Raw genomic sequence first — 17032 nt, 5'->3', positions numbered from 1 at the left:
GTTCGCGGGTTTAGACAGATCGAGGGTCTTGAATACACTGAGGTTTTTGCTCCGGTGGCTAGCTTGGAGGCTATCCGTATCTTCCTTGCATATGCTTCCTACATGAACTTCACATTGTACCAAATGGATGTCAATACAGCCTTCTTGTATGACAAGGTAAAGGAAGAAATATATGTTGATCAACCCCATGGGTTTATTAACTCGAAGTTTCCCAATCATGTTTACAAGTTGGATAAGGCGTTGTATGGGTTACATCAAGCTCCTCGAGCGTGGTATGCGACTCTCACAAAGCACTTGCTCAAATATGGATACTCTCGTGGCACTACTGATCAAACTTTATTCATCAGGCATGTAGGTAATGATGAGATTCTAGTCCAAAACCTACGTTGATGACATTATTTTCGGATCTACCAGTCTGCAGCTATGCAAAGAGTTTGAAGGCATTATGAAAAAGAGGTTTGAAATGAGTTCGTTGGGTGAGATGACCATGTTTTTGGGGCTTCAGGTCCAACAGAAGTCAACCAGAATCTTCCTCCGTCTAGCAAAGTATGTGGAGGATATACTTGAGAAGTTCAGGTTTCAAGACACAAAATTTGTATCGACACGGATGGCCGAAAGACCCCTGCTCAATCCAGATACTGATGGCGAATCCATAGATTAAACTCTCTATAGATTGATGATCGGATCGCTGATGTATTTAACTGCAAGCCGCCTAGACATCATGTTTGCAGTTTGTCAATGTGCACGTTATCAGGATAATCCTAAACTTTCACATCTTATTACTGTCAAAAGAATCTTTCAGTATATCAAAGGCAGGCCAAAATTGGGTCTTTGGTACCCCAAAAATTCTGAATTTGATTTATATGAATTTGGTGATAGTAATTATGGAGGTTGTGAGCTTGACAAAAAAAAAACTACATCAGGAGGGTATCAATTCCTTGGTGATCGGCAGGTATCATGGCAGTGCAAGAAACAACACATTGTCTCAACCTCAACAACAGAAGCAGAATATGTTGCTACCTCTGCTTGTTGTTCTCAAGTTATATGGATCCAACATCAGCTGTTGGATTACGGTTTGAACTATCTAGAAACCCCTATTTTTTGTGATAATGAGGCTGCAATTCAGATTACTAAAAATCCTGTTCAGGATTCCAAAACCAAACACATTGATATCAAAATTAATTTTATCAAAGACTGCTATGAGCGTTCACTCATTCGGTTGGAACAGGTACCCACTGCTAATAATGTGTCGAATCTATTCACAAAGCCTTTTAACAAATCTCGATTCAATGTGCTTGTGAGCTTTTTGAAAATGATTCGTTTTTGAGGATTAATTTTTTTTAGGTTAGTTTAAATTTTTGCATTTTAATTTTTATTCTCCCCATGTACAAATTTAGGGGGAGAAATAAACAAAAATCAGAAAATACTTTAAAAATCCAAAAACATTAGAAAATCAGAAAATTAAAAAAACTATGTGCTGTTTTTTAGTCTTGTTTACTGGGAAGTGATATCATCAAGTGATAACAGGAAATCTGAATCAGTGTAACGTACCAAAGCTAAATTGTGTAAGCTTTGTGTTCGATGCACTGGTAGGCATGAAAGATTTTAAATGGACCTGACTAGGTAACGCTGACTTAGGAAATTTAATGAGTTGACAAAACTTGACCTAGATAGATCCATTTAGCCTTATAATACGATGCTCGAATAGTTTAAGCAGGGAGATATACATGAGAACCCATTGGTTCCATTAAAAGAATTCGTATTTAGAACTGTGGTTTTACTTTTCCTCGATGTACGAACTTTGTCCTTAATTCCGACTTTGATGGGACAACTGGGGAATTCCGATAAATTAGGTTTGTAGAAAATTGTTTTATTTCTTTCTATTTGTTAGTCATATGTTGCTTCCTCTGCTGATTGGAACATATCTGACCTAGAATGCAACATATGCAACTATGTTTCTCTGCATCTTCTTCTATGCTATTCTCTCTATCTGTTAATCATATATTGTCTCGTTTGCGTGATTGACAATCTGACCTGGTACACAATATATGCAATCTTCTACTTCTCAGTCCCTCTAAACTCTAGTCATTCATATGTTTCACTCTCTACATGATTGGAAGAGATCCAACCTGAGTGAACAACATATGCATTCTTATTCTATTTTCCCCCGTAATCATTGTTTGCTCACCTGAAGTAAGGAGTATTTTGGAAGTCGTTGATTGTCGAAGTATATGTTGAAGTGGGAAACATGTTCTAGTACACCTAAAATTGAACACTTACAGGTTGTTCGTAGATCTCGCTGCTTGATTTAGGTGGACAACAATATTCTTGGTCATCGTCAGCTGAATGGTCTTTTATTAAAAATATCTAAATTCATAGGATTTAGTGTCTTCTCACTAATATTTTGTCCTAAATTTTGATCACAAATCTTTTGTGTTTAATTGGACCATAATACCAGCGATCAATCAGACATAGACATGAAGGTAAAAGTACTGATAAGTGGATCAAGGAAGTCTAATAACTTTGATCCCAGTATCACAAAATTATGCTCAGTGTTAGTTGAAATGAATGAAGGTTTTTTTTTTTTTTTTTTTTTTTTTTTTTTTTTTTTTTTGTTTTAATTCTTAATTTTTGCTTTCATTTAGTTTTATTTCACTTTTATTTCTTCTTTTTTATTTTTTTTATTATTTATTATTTTTTACTTTTATTTTATTTGTTTTATTTTTAGTGTGTTTTAAAATGTAAATCTTTAGAAATTATTTTAATTTTTAATTTAATTTAATTTTTATTTTTAGTTTAATTTAATTTAATTTAATTTTTAAATTTTTTGTTCCTTCAAAATGTTTTATTTTTAAAAATTTTAGGTACTGTACCTCGTTTTAGACAGTGTGGATTGCAGCCCAATTTTTCAACAAGATATATAAATAAGTTTACAGCCGAAATTTACTCCACTTCTTCATTTTCTATCTTAACGGCCGTAAACTACACAGTGTTCTCTCTCTCCTTCGAATTTGTTTTGTGATTTTTTGAGAAATTGACTTCTGATTCCTATAGGTATGCTAAAACCGACCACTAATATGTAATTACTACATCAAATCGATGGATTTTGAGGGTTTAATTGAAGAAAAATGACTATCGATGTTTACGGCCAGGCTGTTTACGACCAGACCCTTTACGGCTTGGCTATTTACGGATCGGCTGTTTACGTTCAGACACTTTATGACTTGGCTATTTACGGCTAGGCTGTTTACGGCTAGGCAATTTACGGTCAGGATGTTTACGACCATGAACTTCCTTTTGGTCAATAAATTGTTGACATTTATTTTAAGGCCAAAAATAACTTGTTTGATTGAGAAAAATATAAACTTTATATTGTTTAATACTTTGTTTTTTCACTTGGTCTTTTTTGTGCAGTTCAAATGACAAGTCTCAAATTCACTAATAGTCACAATCTTGCAATTCTACTGGTAGAACCTCCTGTTGCTCATGGGGAGTTCAAGTTAATGATTCATGGGCTAAGGGAGTGTTTCTTATCTACTGCTCTCACAGTAAATCATGTTGTTTATCAAGGCATCATAAAAGAGATTTCTGGAATACTGCTAAGATGAAGAAGGGAAATGATGGATTTGTCACTGTTGAAGCTGATGTGAATGGATGTAATGTTGTCATAACAGAGAATTTCATCAAAGAGGCTCTTCTGATTGATGATCAATCTTCATTTCCTACTAAGATTGGAATCAATGATACCCAAGAAATTCTTGTCAGGATGGGGTACGAAGGAAATTTTCCTCCCCTTGTGAAGAAATTGTTGCCTCCCTACTGGAGATTTTTGGCTCACATCTTTGTGAGCTGCATATCTGGAAGAAGAGTTGGTGCTGACGAGATTTCCTTGAGAAACACAAAGGCTATTACCGCACTTGCTGCAGGAATCGACTTCAAATTTTCAAAATTTATCTTGGAGGAATTTGTGGTGAATATCGAAGCAAAGACACGGGACACATTGTTGATGTATCCTAGGTTCATTTAGATGTTAGTTGATGTGAAATTCCCAGAGATGGTCAAAGAAGGAGAAACACTGGATATGAAGTCCCTTGGTCCGCACACAGTTGGACTGATCAAACAAAATCGCAAGGGAAAGGTCGTCTTTCAAGGAAAGTTTCCTTTGGTTAAATTCGGAAAGTTTGTTGAGTTGAATGAAGCATCTGAATCTCATGGATCTTCCAATAAAATATCTTTAGAGCATGTATATTCAGATCAGGTATCTTCAGATAATGATGTCATAACTGTTTCTAATCATGAAAAAGAAGCTACTATTCATGGTGCCACTGTAGCTGAAGAACATGATATGACATATGTGCCTGTTTGAAGTGATTATCGTGAGGGAACTAGGGAAACTGCATCTGAAAACACTGAAGATGCTCATGATTCATTTGAGGATCTCGATCTTATAGGATATGACAAGGATGATATTCCCCTAAAATTTGGAAGCAATGAAAATCTTTTGTCCGATGAAAATCTCGATGTGTTCTTTGACAATATCCATGATGTTGCTCATCCAGCAACGGAGATACAGGAAACTAAACATGTTCTTGAAACCATGCCTCGCATCTCCAATTAGATGGTTGACAGTTCAATTCCTAATGAGATAGTTTCAGGGATTCCTCCCCTTGATAAGGTTCTTCCTACCATAGAGCCACATGTGAGTGATCCTACAACAACTTTGACCTCCTGGCCTTTTGTTAAAAGAAGAAGGCTTGATCCAAGACCTAGTGTACTGATCTCTGAACCATCTTAAGGACAACCAATTCATCAAACACCTATTTTTACTGTTGACTCATCTGGACGATCTCATGAAAGACCAAGCACCATCGTTGATATTGGTGGTTCCTCAACACCTGCAAAATTTTCTTCTCCTCGACCAGATCTTGATACTGCCTCTGTGAGGCTTGCTTAATATTTAGCTAAAGAACAAAGCTCAATGCCTTTTCCCCAAGCTCAAGGAATTTCTATTGGAGAAGGACACTCTGTAGTAGATAATCCTTCTATCCTTGAGCTTCAAAAGGAGATAAACGTGCTTAGTTACAACAATATTGAGCTTGACATTCAGGTACCTGATCTTATGACTGAAAATACCAAGCTCAAAATTCAAGTTGCTGATCTTGAATAGGACAAGACTCTAAAGACAAATCAAATCATTGACCTTCAAACTCATTTTGGTCTCGTCACAGCCAACTACTTTGACTTGAAGAAGAAGTTGGAAAAGGAACTTGGAGACAAATTTAAATCATCCGTTGATAAGTCAAGAATGTACCTGCCCTCTCAAGCTCCTCTTGAAGTTCCACCACCTACACAAACACCTCGAGTTGTAGATCGATTTGAAAAGGAACCAACTCAAGCTTCTAATTTTGTTGCTCTGAAACTTGCTAGATTGGCAAATCCGCTGAGAAAAGACAACTTTTGTTTAAAAGGAGCTCAGATCAAAATGCTCGTAAAGATCAGCCCAAAATCACCATTATAGACCTTGAAGAGAAACCTTTTAGAGACATATATGGTGATAGGTCAGGAATTGTTTCATGGGGCTTTCATGATGCGCTCAACATGTGGCTCGTGAGACAGAAGAGTGGAAATACGGAGTTCTACAAATATTTTCATGATTTTCATTCCTGGACGAGGGTTGATCTCACAGAATTATCGAATTCTCCTTTTTCAAATCCTTCACATGATCCCAAGGAAACACATTTCAAGCAATTTTTGGAGGATCAAGTGAAGAAAGGTTTTCCTGTAATGAAGACTGCAGAGTCAATCATCAAACAATACCCCAATGTGCTTGATCCCAAAACCAATCTTTCTCTTCTAATTGTGATGTGGCCTGCCACCATCCAAGTGAAATAGATTCCTATGCTTCAAAATTATCCAGACGGATCATTGCAGTCCATGCTTTACTGGGTCTTTGATGAAACTACAGCTTCTACTGTAATAAAACTTAAAGATGGATGAATTCGACTATATGATAAAAGAGATCTATTTCAATTTTGTAGATGGGATATTCATCAGTTGTATCATCATCAGATAAAGGTTGGAGAAGATATTTTCAAGCCATCTGCTAAAGAATATACTTCTATGGTTGTTGATATCATCAACAAAGGATGTGGAACGGAGCTATGGGCAAATAAGATGTTCTTGTTGTCAACAAGTATTAATTCAAGCTAGTCCCAAACCAAGGGGGAGATTGAAAGGTCCAGGTTATGGTTTGGTTTAGGCTTTACATTATAAAAGGTCTTTTGATTCATTTCATATATTTACAGGTTATTTAGGTGTTTACGGCCGTAAAACCTGTTTACGGACAGAGTCTTCTCTATATATAGAGTTGATCAAAGTCTTTTAAGGTTGTTGATCATTTTGTATTGACGGCTTGGGTTTCTGCAAGTTGTACTAGACGTTTTATAATATAAGTGTGTACAAGCTTGTTTCTTCTTCTTCTACTTCGATTCTTACTATTGGTTATTGATTGATTGCTTGATCACTGGTTAAGATCCATTTATAGGACCTTACACCACCACTTGAAGATCCACAGTCCGCCCTTCACAAAAAGACAGATAAAAACGTGATAGAAGGCCAACCACCAAAGAGCTCACTATTTAAAAACCTTAAATCGGTTTTTGAGTAGAAGAAAGGAAAGAATGTGGGTGAGTCCAGTAGTCAAAGGAAGGAAGATAGAAAATTAGAAATTTTGAACAAAATCCAAATCAAAAGAAACCAATTACGATACTAACCAGAGTTTGAAGAAAGTGATTTCGAGGACGAGCTAAAGAACGAGATGGTAGATATTGCTGATATGTCCATGTGAGCGTACTAGATGCAGATAAGAGTCGATGATGGTCCCAGTTCAGTACAACCTACAACTCCCGCCACTGCAACATTCGAGTTGAAAGGACACATTACCTCACTTAAGGATTTACCATTTTCTGGGAAGGATCATGAGGATGCTTACAAGCATTTAGATGAAGTCAATAACATTGCGGATTATTTTAATTTCTCGGATGTTCCAAGAGAGACTGTGTTGTTAAGGATGCTTCCTTTTATTTTTAAGGGAGCTGCAAGAGATTGGTTAAAAGCAATTCCACCTTGTGCAATTACTACTTGGGCACAGATGCGAAAGCAATTTTTGGAACAATTCTGCCCACCTTCAAAAATAGATAAACTCAAGAAGGCGATAGCAAACTTTGAGCAAAATCCGGGTGAATCACTTTATGAGGCATGGGAGCGTTATAAAGGGTTACTAAGAAATTTCCCTTAAAATGACCTTAACATACAACAAGAAGTGTGTGTATATATATATATATATATATATATATATATATATATATATATATATATATATATATATATATATATATATATATATATATATATATATATATATGATGGGGTGAATTTCATGACAAGGCAACTCCTTGATTCTCAAGGACCACTTACTAGGAAAATTCCAGGTGAAGTAAAGGAGTTGGTTGAAGAGTTCTCAAAGTATTCTCGTGAATACCATTATCCAAGACATGATGGAGCTAAAGGGATTTGGGGAGGAAATTCTGAAGAGATGGATGTTGTACTAGCTATGCTTGACACCATGGATAGAAGAATAACCAACATGGACCATTCAATTCATGCTATTAGAGTTGATTGTGAAAGGTGCAATGGTCACACTTAACAAAGGTTTGCCACTTGGATGAACATGGAAAATAAGTTGCAAGTTTTCTACTCCAGTGGGGACAAGTATGATGAAAATTGGAGGAAACCAAAAAGGGAGCGGTTACCATATGATGAATACAAGAAGAAGAAGGAAGAGAAGTATAGGCAGACTGACCGAGGCTTCTACAAAAAAGAACAACCAACTCCCGAGAAAAAAGTTGATCTTGGGTATATGTTACAAAGATTACGGAGGCTTCTAAGAAAAGGCATGATGAAACGCATGCAGTGATAAGGGAATATCAGAATATCATGAAGGAACAACAATCCTTGCTAAGGAGTCACCAAGCATCAATCCAAAATATTTAAGTCCAACTAGGTTAACTGACTACTGTAGTACAAGATAAATTATCTCCAAAAATCCCCGAGAAAAAGCCTCAAGCACATGTCATGATAATAGAAACCGAAGAGGATACCATTTCTAAGTTCCTTGAAGCACTAGAAGTCGATCCATATCAGTCTAAACCAAATGCAAAGAAGTCCATAATTGAAGAAAATAAACTTGTTGAAACACTGAATCCACGACATAGACATCCCATTTCCACGACGTGGGATAGGTATGATTAGGAACGTTTGGATGATGTTCTTGCTTATCGTCTTCCTTTACCATTTCCTTCCTGAGCTAATAGCCATCCACAGGAACAGGAGCATTTGAAATATATGCAACAAGTGAAGGCTATTCCAATGTATACCTATTTTGTTGATTCTTTCTCTAAAGTTCCTGAGTATGCCAAGTTATTAAAAGATTTAATCGATACTCGCTAGCAATTAGAAAGGAATTCAAGGTAATTCTAAGTCATCAGATTTCTAAAGTAATTATGGGAGAGTTGCCAAAGAATATGGGAGATCCTAGATGCCTCACTCTTCCATGTGAATTTGAGAATAATCTGATGAATTATGCTTTAGCTGATTTTGGGGCTTGCAAAAACCTAATGCCTTACTCATTTTATCAAAAGCTTAATATTCCAAAGTTGAAGGCTACAAGAATGACAATTCACATGGCCAATCATTTAGTGACAAATCCTAGAGGCATTGTAGAAGTTATTTTAGTGAAATTTGGAAAATTCATTTTTCCAATTGATTTTGTCATAATGGACATGAAAGAAGACAACAATGTTTGAATTATCTTTAGTTTCCCTTTACTTAATACTGCTAGAGCCTTGGTTGATATTCGTCAATCCAAGCATACCTTAAGAGTAGGAGATGATGAAGCTACTTTTGGAGTAGAATGAACTTAAGGAATTAGAAAAAACTTATAGCATAAGAGATTAGACAAGTCAACCACACCAAACTGAGAGCATCTGTTCTGATGGTCTTTGAAGTTATTGCCTACAAAACTCCAACATCTTGGGTGAGTGAAGGTAGTGAAGAATTGGTGTCCAGTGATGAAGAGGATGTTACTTATAATTTAAGGAGTTCAATTATGGAAAAGAGGATGGTACTTGTAGAGCTTAAAAGTGAAGAACTTAAACATGTGGAGAATAAGTGAATTAAAAGGAAGCTCGAAGAAGGAGATGTAAAGGGTAAACAAAATTCAAAAAAGGTGTATCTTAGACGATTCCAAGCGTATAAAATGAAATAGAAGGATTAAAATGTGCAAATGGTGGTGGATAATCTGAATAATTCAACATAAGGTGGCACCGAGTCCGACTCAAGAATCCAACAAAAAGAAGCACTTCTCAGGAGCCAACCCGAGCTTGGTTTGAATTTCTTTTCGTTTTCGTTTTTTTCTGAACTTAGGTTAATTTTCGAATTTTAGTTGATTTATAGGATAATTAATCATCTAATTGTTTTAATTATTAAAGAAATTAGTGAAAATCATGTGTGGGTGTAACATCCCAAAATCGAGACCCAAATTTTTTTGTTTAATTATATTACTTATTATAATAGTGTACAAAAACATCATTTCAAAACATCAAATCATAGATCACAAGTCTCAAAAACCATAACATCAAATAGTAAAATATCAGAGTACAATCCCAAGGTTCTCAAAGTGGAAACTGTAACGCCCGCAGATTCGGGCTACTCAATTTAGAGACAACAAGCATTAAAAATGACTTTTTAATAGAGTATTATTTAGATTAAATAATTGTAACCAAGTTATATTATATGTCACAAGGGTTTCGTACATATAAAGAACGCCGAAATCCGAGTTATATCGAAGAAGTTATGACCCGGCGAAGTTTTCCGTCAAAACCGACACGACACCAGGATTCGTAAAAAGTGAATTTACGAGAAAATGCATTCTAGCCTTAGTGATCTAAAAAAAAGTCGTAGTATATGTTAAACCAAGAGTGTGCATAAAAAGAACGTCCAAATCTGACTTTGTATAAGGAAGTTATGATTTTTCTAAGATTTAGCATAACAGTAAATAACATGGAAATTCAAATTTTAGATCGGTCAATTTTTAGACAAAATAATCTAAATGAGAAATGAATATATCATTAATAGGAGTTAAATGATAAAAAAACAATCGAAAACGGAGCTCATATGCGTAATATATGGACGAAGCTTAGTCTCTACTCTTCAAGCGCGGCGAATTCGATGCAGATTTGTAAATCTGAGATAGAATAAGAATTGACCGACGAGGTCTAAATGAAAGTTTTATTACTCATAAATACCAAAGTTTGGATATAAATAAGTTCGATAATATTGCTCATATGAGAAAGATATGGATGAAACTTAGTCTCTACTCTTTAAGCGCGGCGAATTCGATACAGTTTTGTCAATCTGAGCTACAATGAGAATTAGCTGACGGGGTCTAAATGAAAGTCGTAGTAATTGTAAATACCAATGCATGGATATAAAGAACGTAAAATAAAAGAGCTCGTACACGGAAGATACAGACGAAGCTTAGAGACTACTCTACGATAAAACCCTATAAATAAAGGGTGAATCCTTCATATTTCTCACACCTTTCACCCTCTCTTTCTCTCTCTACTTTATCTCTCTATGCCCCCTAATCCCCTGAGCCTAGGTAAACCCCTAGCTCTCGAAGGAAACCACGAGGCTCCCGGAGTCTCAAGAAAAAGGGTCTTTCGGTTTGGAAATGCTGTTCCAAGCGAAGCCCGTTTTTCGAGAAAACCCGCTATAAGTTTTTTCAAAGGAAATTGTTTTAAAGTAAACAAAGTGCTGTCCGAGAACCGCATCACCACCTTATCAGGTGAGTGTATAGTTACTTTCATCTTACACATAGATATGAAGTATTTAATATAAATTACATGTTGTGAGTGAATAGTTACTTTCATCTTACACATAGATACGAAGTATTTCATATAAATTACATATTGTGGGTGCATAGTTACTTTCATATTACACACTGATACGAAGTATTTAATATAAATTACATGCTATGTGTGCATATTATCTGAATACTTGTTGTCTATGTTGGATGAATGATTTTATACATGCTTCAAATGAATTAAACTGTATGTGTATTTTATATCTACAAAATATGTTGGGTAAAACATGGTAGATTAAATATGAGTCGAATGATGAGATGAGAGGTGATATAGACCATGAGATAAGGGTGAGAGGTGAACAATGAGAGAAGCCTTTTACCCAAATGATGGACCCATCATCTAGTAAATGATGGATGACAACCACATACTATTTTAGACAGTCCAGTGGAACACTAGCAAGCTCGCAACTTGTAGATGTTGTGAGCGATGTGTTCACCCGGTGTACTCTAAACCTTGCCGACTATGCAGACTTAGTGCCTAAACCTTTGCGATCATACAGACTTGATGCATAAACCCTGGTGACTATGGACACTTAGTACCTAAACCCTGGCGAATATGCGGAATTAGTGTCGGTTGTATAAACCCTGGCGACTATGCAGACTTAGTGCCTAAACCTGGTAACGATGGACTTCATTCCAATTCCTTAGGATTATCCTTAGGAATAAATGAATGAGGAATAGCTGATTTTTAGGGTAGATCTTTAAGAGTAAAGAAGAAAATGGGGATGGGTAATTGGGTTGATTAATTGTTTGAAGATTAAACATAATAATTATATTGTTGTGGGTTGAAAACCATATGTACTCACCAGGTTCCCCAACCTTACCCACTTTGGTTATTTATATCACAAGTGTTGATATGAAGTCACATTACACTAAGAGATTAAGAATATATAAATCACTAGTTATAATGAATGTAAGTTATGTTAATGCTTATGTTTCTGTATTGATGATGAGATCCTAAATTTTTTAAAATGAATAAAAATACTTTTCTTCGGAAATGCCTTGATAATGTATTTATCAAGTTTTACTGGGAACAAATTCGGCATCAATTTTATTAAAAGAGGTACTCTGATTTTCATAAAGCATAAACAAAATCGGTCTTTTCTGGCCATGAAAAAGGGGATGTTACAGAAACCATGTGTGTGCGATGCGCTGCTACCAGGCTGATCCTTCCCCTTAGCTGAAGAGGTACCTGAAACCAAAACTGAAAACTGTAAGTACAAAGCTTAGTGAGTTCCCCCATCATACCACATACCATATAATCATACATACTGTTGGGCAATTATGGGGTGCCCAACATGCCCATGTCAAGCCTTTCTTGGGTTCTGACTTACCCATGTGAAGCCATTATCAGGTGCTGACCTACCCGTGTCAGGCCATTTTGGGGTGCCTAACTACCCTCCAGTGTATCTCAGCCGGTCTCAGGGACTATTTCACCCCTACTACTATCACATAATAACATATCATAAACATGTTATCAAATATATTCGGGGTGTCCGAAATACCCTTCGGTCCTAACGACCAAATCGGGGGCCTATTCCCCTCCTACTACCACTGTAACATAGAACATATCATACTTGCACATAGAATACATCAAGTAATATAAAACCAGACAATTAGCACAAAGATAATCATCTCAACTATAATCAATTACTTGTGGGTCGGCCTTGGTGCCTTAAACCCACTTCTACTGAAGGGTAACTCACCTCAACGTCGTGTAGTGTTTGCACTGTCCTTGGTGTGAAAATTGACTCTCCCCGACTCCTAAATATCTACAAGATAAGTTCTCTAAGTTATCGATTCATACTCATAACCCTTACAAGAGTCACGCAAATCCAAGTCAAAGTCAAAGTCAAAACCTTGGTCAAAGTCAACTTTTGGTCAAAGTCAACATCAAATTGACTCGACTCGTCGAGTTGTTCCACTAACTCGCCGAGTCCCCATGCCCACAAAATGCCATAATCCCATCTCTACTCGTCAAGTCTAGCAAGAGCTCCACTAGTTCACCTTCAACCACTCATCATGCCATCTTCAACCGACTCGCCGAGTTCGTCCTTGAACTCATCGATTCCATCTTCATCCAGATGAACGTGTCTAGTCTACGACTTGTCGAGTTCTCCATGAACTCATCGAGTCCATCTTCAATGGGTTGGGACATTTCCTTGAACTCATCAAGTTTGTTCATCCACTCGTCGAGTTCCATGATTTCCAGGACCCTAATGAGCCTAGGCAACTGAGGGTTCTTTTTTCTAGCATCTGGTCCTTCAATAGAAATGATTTGATGGGGAAATACGACGTGACTCACCGAGTCCCTCTTTGTCCAAAACTATTCAGTCAATTCCAGTGGGTCTTAATGCATCGAAATCATAGATCTGGCCTCATAAATCCCCTTTTATACGTAAAGTCCTAAACTTGACATCCATGCATGGCGGTTTTTGGCTCAAAAATCCATAAAAGAAATCTACAAGATGCATGGGGTGCATATGGAAACAAAGTTGGCACCTTTATGCCATATGGACCCCCAATAATTCTAGATCTGAAGTGCAACACCTATCACACATATAAAATCCAATTATGACACCACTATGCCCATGAAAAGGGTAGAATTAGCCCCAAATCAAAATCTAAGAGATAGATGGTAAAGGTTCCCGCTTTTTACCTTGAATGAGCGGAGAATGGAGTAAAACTTCTAGATCTTCTTGCTTCTACTTGAACTTCCAATCCTCCTTCTTCTTGTCCAACTTCAACCACACACAAAAAGGCACCAATATGCTCAAGAACACTCAATAAGGGCTTAGGGTTTCAATCTAGGGCTTCCATGAGTTGGGAGGGTGATTGATGCATCGCAACACACAGCAAAATCTTCCACGCTCTCTGGCAGGGATAAGATTGGCGCCTCGCACAATCTCTGTCTCGGAGTTTCAAATGCAGCCTATTGCTCTGACCCCCAGCGAAAGACTATGACTTTCCTTGTCAAACGGGTCAAAGGCACGACTATCTTGGAGAAGTCCTGAATGAATCTCTGATAGTAACCTACCAATCATAGGAAGCTCCAAATCTCAGATGGAGACTTCGGGACCTCCCACCTCATCACGACCTCCGCTTTGGCCAGATCGACTAAAATCATGTCCTGGTTTACAAGGTGCCCAAGAAACTGCACCTCGTGTAACCAGAGCTCACACTTAGAGAACTTGGCATACAATCTCTCCCTCCTAAGAGTATCCAACACCTCTTGCAAGTGTTACTCATGCTACTCCCGAGTCCTGGAATAGACTAAGATGTCATCAATGAAAACTATCATAGACCGATCCAACATCGGTCTACACACACGGTTTTTGAGATCCATGAACGCAGCAAGATCATTGGTGAGCCCAAAAGGCATCACAATGAACTCATAATGACCATATCGCATCCGAAAAGCAGTCTTCTGCACATCCTCCTCTCTGACCGTCATCTGATGGTATCCCGAACACAGGTCAATCTTGGAGAACCAAGATGCTCCCTGAAGTAGGTCAAAGAGATCATCAATCCTTGGGAGTGGGTAATGGTTCTTTACCATCACCTTATTCAACTCCCGGTAATCTATACACATTCGATGCGACCCGCCCTTCTTTTTCACAGATAGAATCGGAGTTCCCCAAGTTGAACTAATCGGCCTGATGTATCCCTTGTCTAATAGCTTCTGCAACTGTGTAGACAACTCTTGCATCTCAGGGGGAGCCATACGATATGGTGCTTTGGCTATCGGAGCCACACCAGGGACCAGTTTGATCCGAAACTCTACCTGCCTCTCTGGAGGTATCCCAAGCAGCTCTTCTGGAAATACGTCTGCATACTCTTGTACTACCAGTACATCACTCACTGTCACCCTACCCACCACTTGGGTATCTAAGACATAAGTGACATAACATGTGCACCCCTGTTGGAGATAACGCCTGGCTCTGGCTGCCGAACATAAACCTGTTGCACCCTGTGGCCTCTCACCCTGAATCACCAACTCTTCCCCACTTGGGGTCCTAACACGAACCAATTACTGTGTGCAGTCGATCACTGTCCCATTGCAGCTTCACCAACCCATGCCTATAATAACTTTGTTCCGCCGCTATGGTATGTGAACCAAATGTACCAAGTAGTGCTCCTCGTACAACCTCATAAAATAATCTTTGAAAACCTCTGACGCCGACACTGATTGGTCATCCGCAATCTAAACCTCTAGAGGGAAATCTAACATGCCCAAAGACTCAGGAAACCTCTTGCTAAGAGTAAGAGAAACAAATGATTAGGTAGCACCCGAGTCAAATAGCACCTAAACCTGTATATCGTTCACATGGACCAATCCCGTCACCACATCGGGTATGGCGTGTGCCTCCTCAGTTGTCAACTAAAACACTCGGCTCCTCACTACTGGACCCTCTGAATTGATCTTCCGGCCATCCATAACTCGTGCAGTCGTTGGAGTTGGCGGAACTGCTACTACTGCTGTAAATCTAGGGCAGTTGGCCTTTTCATGGCCCCTCTGATTGCAATGAAAGCAATTCAGATCCGAAGTCTGAACAGTAGGGGAAAGAGCAGTACAATCCCTGAAAAAATGCCCCGTCCTACCACACTTGTAGCAGCCTGATGATCCCGCTCTACAAGCTCCATCATGCGACCTGCCGCATTTCCTGCATCGGCTCTGGTCTGGATGGCCCTTCAACCTAGCATCGAATCCCTTGGGTTTCTTCCCTAAAACCCTAGTAACCTGCTTCGTCTCTGCCTTCCTCTTCCTAAGGTGCTCTAAATCAATCTCTCTCTCCCTTTTCCTGGCAATCATGAACTCTAGGGTCGGGCAGGCTGAATAGTTGACATCCTCCTGGATGTCAGCCCTCAACATATCATGATAGCGGGTCTTCTGCTCATCCCCTACATACTGGGGTACCAACAAGGCCATCTCCTGCAACTTGACCATGATCTCTTCCATTGACTCTGTAGTTTGTGTCATATCAAGAAACTCCCTTGCCAACTGCTAAAGCTCCACAGCTGGCACAAACTCAACCTTGAACCTGGTCACAAAGTATGACCAAGTCATAGCCTCAATGGTTGGGGCTCCCAGTGAGTCACCAATTGACTCCCACCAATCCCTAGCTCTGTCCCTCAAGCAACTCACAACATATAGGACCTTCGACCCCTCCAGGAAGAAGTTCATCAACTGCGTAAACTCAATGTTTATGATCCATCTCCTGGCTGCAATGGGGTCCTTCACCCCATGAAAGTCTGGTGCACCACTCTCCCCTAAAGTCCGTGATGTTGGATAAGGTGTCTAAGTCCATAACGATTTCTGGTAAATACTTGACCCGACCCGGCATGGTCCATTTGGGTTGCATGGCACCATGAAATTGGATAAACTAAATGAGAGAAATAACACATATGGTTTATTAATATATTACAAGTTCTAATATATTAATAATATTATTTAATTACTTTTTATCAAGAATTACTTTAGAATTAATTAAGTGATCAAAAGAATAACTAATTAAATATATGGGTAGATTATATGAATCTTCCATATTTTATATAGTGGGCTAAAAGGCTCCATGGATTATCAAGTTGGGTTCCACCCATAAGGTTCTCCATGGATGCTCCATGGAGTTAACCCATGGATTGAAAAATGAAGAGCCATGTTACATTAAGGTTTTACCTAATGCAACACACTATATAAGGACAATGTCTCTCCCCAAAATCGGCTACATAAGAGAAATAAGAGGGCTTGGCCGATTTTGAGTGTGTTAGAGTATTCTCTCAAGTTTATACTTTGGATTTGGTGTTGTGTGAAGCATTTGAGGCATCACACTTGAGGTGCTAGACTCACAAGGTTTCAATGAATACTTTCAACAACAAGGTATGTAATTCTATCTTTTATTTATTTTAGAATTGTTCCCCATGTATGCTAGATAGGATCATAGCCTTGGAAATCAACTTTGCATGATAACTAGACAAACATATATACAAGGTTATTAGGGTTGCATGTACACTTAGGAAGTGTTAGAATGCTCAAAACCCAACAGTGGT

General features: G+C 38.2%; 1 non-coding gene across 1 annotated transcript; it reads right to left on the bottom strand.

Annotated features, from left to right (window-relative positions):
* Positions 1-7198: 7198 nt before the first annotated feature.
* LOC145027929 (small nucleolar RNA R71) lies at positions 7199-7305 on the bottom strand. The gene has a single exon (XR_013675691.1). It is a non-coding gene; the product is annotated as a small nucleolar RNA R71 (small nucleolar RNA).
* Between the last annotated feature and the right edge of the window lie 9727 nt (positions 7306-17032).

The sequence above is a fragment of the Lactuca saligna genome, chromosome 1 (genome assembly GCF_052625555.1).
Source record: "Lactuca saligna cultivar CGN05327 chromosome 1, ASM5262555v1, whole genome shotgun sequence".
In the NCBI taxonomy this organism is placed as follows: Eukaryota; Viridiplantae; Streptophyta; class Magnoliopsida; order Asterales; family Asteraceae; genus Lactuca; species Lactuca saligna.
Note: the sequence above shows the minus strand (reverse complement) of the source record. Positions and strands in the feature narration are given on the sequence as shown.